The 6,268-nt window shown below is 39.3% G+C and overlaps 1 pseudogene; it reads left to right on the top strand.

Moving 5' to 3' along the window:
* LOC101561481 overlaps window positions 1–5,083 on the top strand; it is a 20,633-nt pseudogene extending 15,550 nt beyond the window's left edge.
* Window positions 5,084–6,268: the final 1,185 nt, after the last annotated feature.

The following is a 6,268-nucleotide window of genomic DNA, read 5'->3' as shown; positions in this document are numbered from 1 at the left end:
CTTGGGCCAGGGAAATGGCTCAGTACAATAAGTGCTTCTCTGTCATGCACAAGGGCCTGAGTTCAATCCCTGGCTCCACAAAAAAAAAAAAAAAAGAAAAAAAAGAAAGAAAAAGAAAAGAAAAAAAGCAAAACTATTCAACTTTTCTTTAAAAAGTTATACTTATTGGCTTTATTATAAGTGCAATTATTTCTTATTAAAATAAATTTAATCTTAGGTCAACACTGCACAGGGTATATAACTTGAAACCATTGGGTCTAGCTGTAATTTAACTGTATTGGGGCTGGAGAGATGGCTCAGTGGTCTAAAGCACCTACTTAGAACAAGCTTAGCAAAGCATCGGGGACTGCGGTTCAATCCCCCAGCACCACATGCCAGCCAGCCTCGCCCCCTGGTGGGCTGAGCTGGCCACACACACACACCACTCTCTCTCTCTCTCTCTCTCTCTCTCTCTCTCTCTCTCTCTCAAATAAATAAAAATTTAAAAAAAAATTTAACTGTATTTTTAGACTGTATGATCTGTTCTTTGCTAAAGGTGTATGAGTTTTTCCCATGTACGTCTTTCTCTTACATTTGTAAATATTTGCTTTAGTCTTTTGGGTTCTCCAAAATTGAGTGTCTACCTATTTAGAATGGTTATTTCTTCTTGCTGAACTTGATTTCCTATCTTCACCTAATGACCTACCTTGTGCCTTTTTCACAGGTTGACCAAAATCTGTCTTATATAAAGATGCCCTTTCTACTTTCTGTTACATTCAATACCTTACTCCATCCTTATTTCATTCTATGTGCTTGGATGTGAAGTGAGATTCTTGCAAGAAATATGTGGATTTGTCTTCTCTATACCTTAAAGCAGCAGATATCTTTAACCAGGAAATTGAATGCATTCATATTTAAGAAAGCTATTTCAGAGTAAACGCTTCCTATACATATTGTATAACTTGCTTTCAATTTGTATTATAGTTTGTTTTATTTTAACTTCTCTTTTTTATAGTTTTTCTTTCTGGTTCATTAATTTAGTACAGTGTTTTTATTTCTGTTTATTTTATTTGCTTTGTTTAAACACATTTTTGCTTTTCACTTACCATGAATCTATTGAAAAAATGGTTTGACTATAGAAAATTATTTTGAAATGATAGCAACCTAACATGATTATGAGGCTAAGAAAAGAACCAATAATTAGAGAAAATATACAATTTACACAATCCACTTCTCCCCACCTTTTCAAATTTGATTTCCCATTACTCTTTCAATGTTTTATCTTTAAGTTTTTAAATGAAAGATATAAGGATATATAAGATGCCTTATGTCCCATGTTTCCGATACTAGATTTCTGAATTTGTATAGACCCTTTTACCACTGATTTATATCTTCTGATATTTCTGTTTCCTTCATACTCATTGACATCTTTTTCTTTTTGCTTGAGGATTAACAATGACATGTCTTGCAGGACAGTCCTGATGGAGATATGCTCATTCTGCTTTCATCTTTCTGGAAACATCTTCATCTCACCTTCATTGCTTAAGGATAGTGTGTTGGGTATAGAAGTTCTAGTCCGGTGCCTCTGGTCTTTCAGTCATGTGAAAATCTAATATTCTCCCCTGGCTCTAAGTTTTCTGCTGAAAAGACTCCAGTTGGGAAAACTAGGACATTCCCATGTAGTACTAATTTTTACTTTCTTGGGGCTTTGGGAATCTAATTTCACCTTTCACCTTTCTCAGCTTGATTATGTTTTATTTTCATTTTTATTTGCACCAAGCATCACACCCAGGACATTATATTTTCCAGGCAGGTTCTGTGCCATTTTGCTACACCCCCAGCCCTATATCATATTTTTGACAGATTTCATTGAGATGAATTTGATGGGTGACATTTGACCTTCCCATACCTGGATATTTGAATCTTTTCCTTCCTCTGAGTAGGTTTCTAATTTTTTTTGAACAACTCTTCTATTTTTTCAACATTTTCTCTTTAAACTTTGCCCCAAATTCATCACAAACTTTTAAATATTTACTGTATTTTCATTATTTTTCTCCTCTGCATATTTTCTAATGATCTCTTTGAGCTCTCTAATTCTTCCATTTTATCTAAAATATATTAGATCCCTTCTATTGTTTTTCATTTTAGTGAGTTATTTTTCCAAAGATTTCTATTTGATTTTTAAAAAATTACCTGAACCTCTGTAATGATGAATTATTTCTTTTTGTTTTCTGGGAGCTTATTGAGTTTCTATTAAAATACCTATTTTCCCTGAAACCATGTACAGCACCTTGTGGATCTTTTGTCAGTGTCAGCCATCTCAATGAGTCATGGCCATTACTTGACCAATTTGTTTTTTGTGAAAACCTGAGAGATTATTTTCTGTCCAGGTGACTCTCCTTAAGACATTATACCTTATCTATCACTTTCCTTTGTGGCCCCGTAATCTCCTTGATCAGATAATTTAGGACACTACTGAGTTACAAGATGTCACAGCACAGGTTCTCTTATATCCTGAGTCCTCACTGACCTTGAAGGGCTAGGGCCAAAATACTGTCTATCCCAGTAGCCTTTTTTTTTCTCTAATTTTTGGTGTGCAAACTCTAGTTGTTAACCCACTACTATTATGGACTACTGGACTATATTGGGTTATTTTGCTGAATTCAAGTTACAACAATATTTGAACTGGCATCAAGTGTAAAAAAGTCCTTTAAAGACTTCTCCAAATACAGCTTTTCTGACAACAATGTAACACCTATCTCTGATAAAACAAAGCAAAAAAGGGGGATATAAATGAAAGAACATATATACAGGATAGTTGGGATGGAGGTGCAGTTGTCTCCTATTAGTTCAGTGAGAATAAAGGTCTGTACTAACAATTTTTAGACAAGATATCATGTCTGCATTTTGTCCTCTGAGTAACTACTACGAAGACAATATGCAATGTATTAATTATTGTAACTATCTCACTAACCAGTTTTGAAACTGTTTCATTGCTATTTTTTCTTATTAAAATGAATAAAAAATAAAAAATAAATAAAAATATAACCTAAATTAACTTAAAAAATTAAAACAAAATACGTGTTTCAGCTCATTGAATGCACCAGTGGGTGAGGGGCTTCTTGTGTGCTGGCTTCACTAGCACAGCCAGACCTGTACACAAGCAACTGTGTCGAAGGGACCTGTAGTTGGCACTGGTATTGGCACCACCTACTCCTGTGTGGGTGTCTTCCAGCATGGAAAAAGAGATAATTGCCAGTGATCAGGGAAATTGAACCTTTCAAACTACGTCACTTTCACTGACACCAAATGACTGATTGGAGATGCTGCAAAAATCAAGTGGCTATGAAGCCAACCAACACAGTTCTTGATGCTAAGCATCTGATTAGATGTAGATTTGATGATGCAGTTGTCCAGTCTGATATGAAGCACTGGCTCTTCATGGTGGTGAATGATGCAGGCAGGCACAAGGTTCAAGTAGAATAAAAGCAGAGACAAAGAGCTTCTACCCAGAAGAGGTGTTTTCTATGGTGCTGACAAAGATGAAGGAGATTGCAAAATCTTTCTAGGAAAGACTGTTACCAGTGCTCTGGTCACTGTGCCAGCTTACTTTAATGACTCTCAGCATCAGGCAACCACAGATGCTGGAACTATTGCTGGTCTTCATGTACTTAGAATTATCAATGAACCTACAGCTGCTGCTATTGCTTATGACTTAGACAAAGAGGGTAGAGCTGAAAGAAATTGCTGATTTTCAATTTAGGAGGTGGCACTTTTGATGTGTTAATCCTCACTATTGAAGACGGAGTCTTTGAAGTGAAATCTACAGCTGGATACACCCACATAGGTGGAAAAGATTTTGACAACCGAATGGTTAATCATTTTATTGCTGAATTTCAAGTGCAAGCAGAAGTTCTCTCACTGTTCTCACCAGTGAGAACAAAAGAGCTGTCCACTGTCTTAGTATTGCCTGTGAGCGAGCTAAGAGAACCCTCTCTTCTAGCACCCAAGCCAGTATTGAGATTGATTCCTTCTATGAAGGAATTGACTTCTACACCTCCATTACTATGCTTGTTTTGAAGAGTTGAATGCTGACCTGTTCATGGCACTTTAGACCTGTGGAGAAGGCTCTTCGAGATGCTAAGCTGGGCAAGTTGCAGATCCATGACATTGTCCTGGTGGGTGGTACCCTTATCCCCAAGATAGAGAAGCTTCTGCAGGACTTCTTCAGTGGAAATGAATTAAATAAGAGCATCAATCCTGATAAGGCTGTTGCTTATGGTGCAGCTGTTCAGGTAGCCATTTTATCTGGAGACAAGTCTGAGAATATCCAAGATTTGCTGCTGTTGGCAGTCACTCCTCTTTCTCTTGGTATTGAAACATCTGGTATCATCATGACAGTCCTTATCAAGTGCAATACCACCATTCCTACCAACAGACCCAGACCTTCACTACCTATTCTGACAACCAGCCTGGCATGCTCATTCAGGTATATGAAGGTGGGTGTGTCATGACCAAGGATAATAACCTGTTTGGCAAGTTTGAACTCACAGGCATACCTCCTGCACCCTGTGGTGTTCCTCAGATTGAAGTAACTTTTGATATTGATGTCAATGGCATCATCAATGATTCTGCATCCAATAAAGGTACAGGAAAAGAGAACAATATTGTCATCACTAATGAAAAGGGCTGTTTGAGCAAGGAGGACAAGAGGGTATGGTCCAGGAAGCGGAGAAGTACAAAGCTAAAGATAAGAAGTAAGGGACAAAGTGTCCTCTAAGAAATCATTGGTGTTCTATGCATTCAATATGGAAACAACAGTTGAAGATGAGAAACTTCAGGGCAAGATTAATGATGAAAATAAACAGAAGATTCTTGACAAGTATAATGAGATCATCAATGGGCTGGATAAGAATCAAACTGTGGAGAAAGAAGAATTTGAACACCAGTAGAAGGAGCTCTAGAAAGTCTTCCATCCCATCATCACCAAACTGTCCCAGATGCAGGTGGCAGGCCTGGAAGGATGCCTGGGGGCTTCCCTGGCGGAGGAGCTCCTCTCCCTGGTGGTGCTTCCTTGGGGCCCACCATTCAAGAGGTTGATTAAGCCAACCTCAAATATAAATATGACATTCTTCCACAACCAATAAAACTGAAAGACCTAAATTTGTAGCAAATTCTGTGGCAGTTATTAAAGTTGAGCTGCTATCGCAAAGTACTGGGCACTCTCAAAACTTGAATAATGGAACATGTACACAGGGAAACATAGCTTTGCACTTCAAGCACCGTACTATAAGTGGAAATGCAATGTCTTCAATAAAAATATTTAAATTGGCATTTAAAAACCTGTTTTCAGAGACCCAGTCCTAGCCCAGGGCGGTAAGTGTGTGGGAGAGCTTCCTGTTACCCTGCGCCAGCGGGACCAGTCCCAGCCCAGGTGCAGCATGGAACAGACCCTCTCCCACCCCCTTGGGACACCACTCCCCAGCACCTCCCCCACCCCGCCCGCCGAGTAGGAATTTTTGCCGCGTTCTGGGAACCCCCAGACCCAGTCCTAGCCCAGACCCAGTGAGTGAGAGGGAGAGCTTCCTCTCCCCACTACTACACCTTGCCCCTTCCAGGCACAGCTCAGGCCTGGCATACATACCTGGGGTGTAATCCTGCACCTACAATGCCTGCAGAGAGTGTAGACGATAGATCCACCCAGCTAGTCCAGGAGCAGAACATCTTGCCACATGGGCACAAAAGATTCACCCTCAGGGGTAACAGAGGGAAGGAGCTGAGCACAGCAGCCAGACTCCAGCCAGGCACAGCTGGGTAAGTCCAAACTTTGTAGACCTACACGTGAAATTCAGTACGTGCGAAGGTTATAACTACAACAAAGATCTACAACAAAGGTAAGAAGATAGTGCTACACAAAATGACGAGAAGGAACAAAATGCAACCTCAGAACCCAAGCCCACACATAACAAGTGCAGAGGACACTAACACAGAACAAATTGGAAATCACACAGCTGAAAGCAATGAATCAACGGCTTCTGAAATAAAGAAACAGCTGCAGAAAGGTATAGAGGACCTCAGGCTAGAAATAAAAAAAGAAATACCTGAATTAATAACATCTGCACTAAAGAATCAAATGCAGAAACATATGCAGGAAACCCAGTGCCCACCCAGAACAAGTGCAGAGGACACCAGCTCGGCTCAAATGCATGAATTAATAGCGTCGATAGTAAATAAGCATTGGCAGAAAGATATAGAGGAAATGAGAGTGCAATTCTTTTCTGAAATAAAA

Source organism: Octodon degus, unplaced genomic scaffold (genome assembly GCF_000260255.1).
Source record: "Octodon degus isolate 3935 unplaced genomic scaffold, OctDeg1.0 scaffold00190, whole genome shotgun sequence".
Lineage (NCBI taxonomy): Eukaryota > Metazoa > Chordata > Mammalia > Rodentia > Octodontidae > Octodon > Octodon degus.
This window is presented reverse-complemented; position numbering and strand designations above follow the sequence as displayed.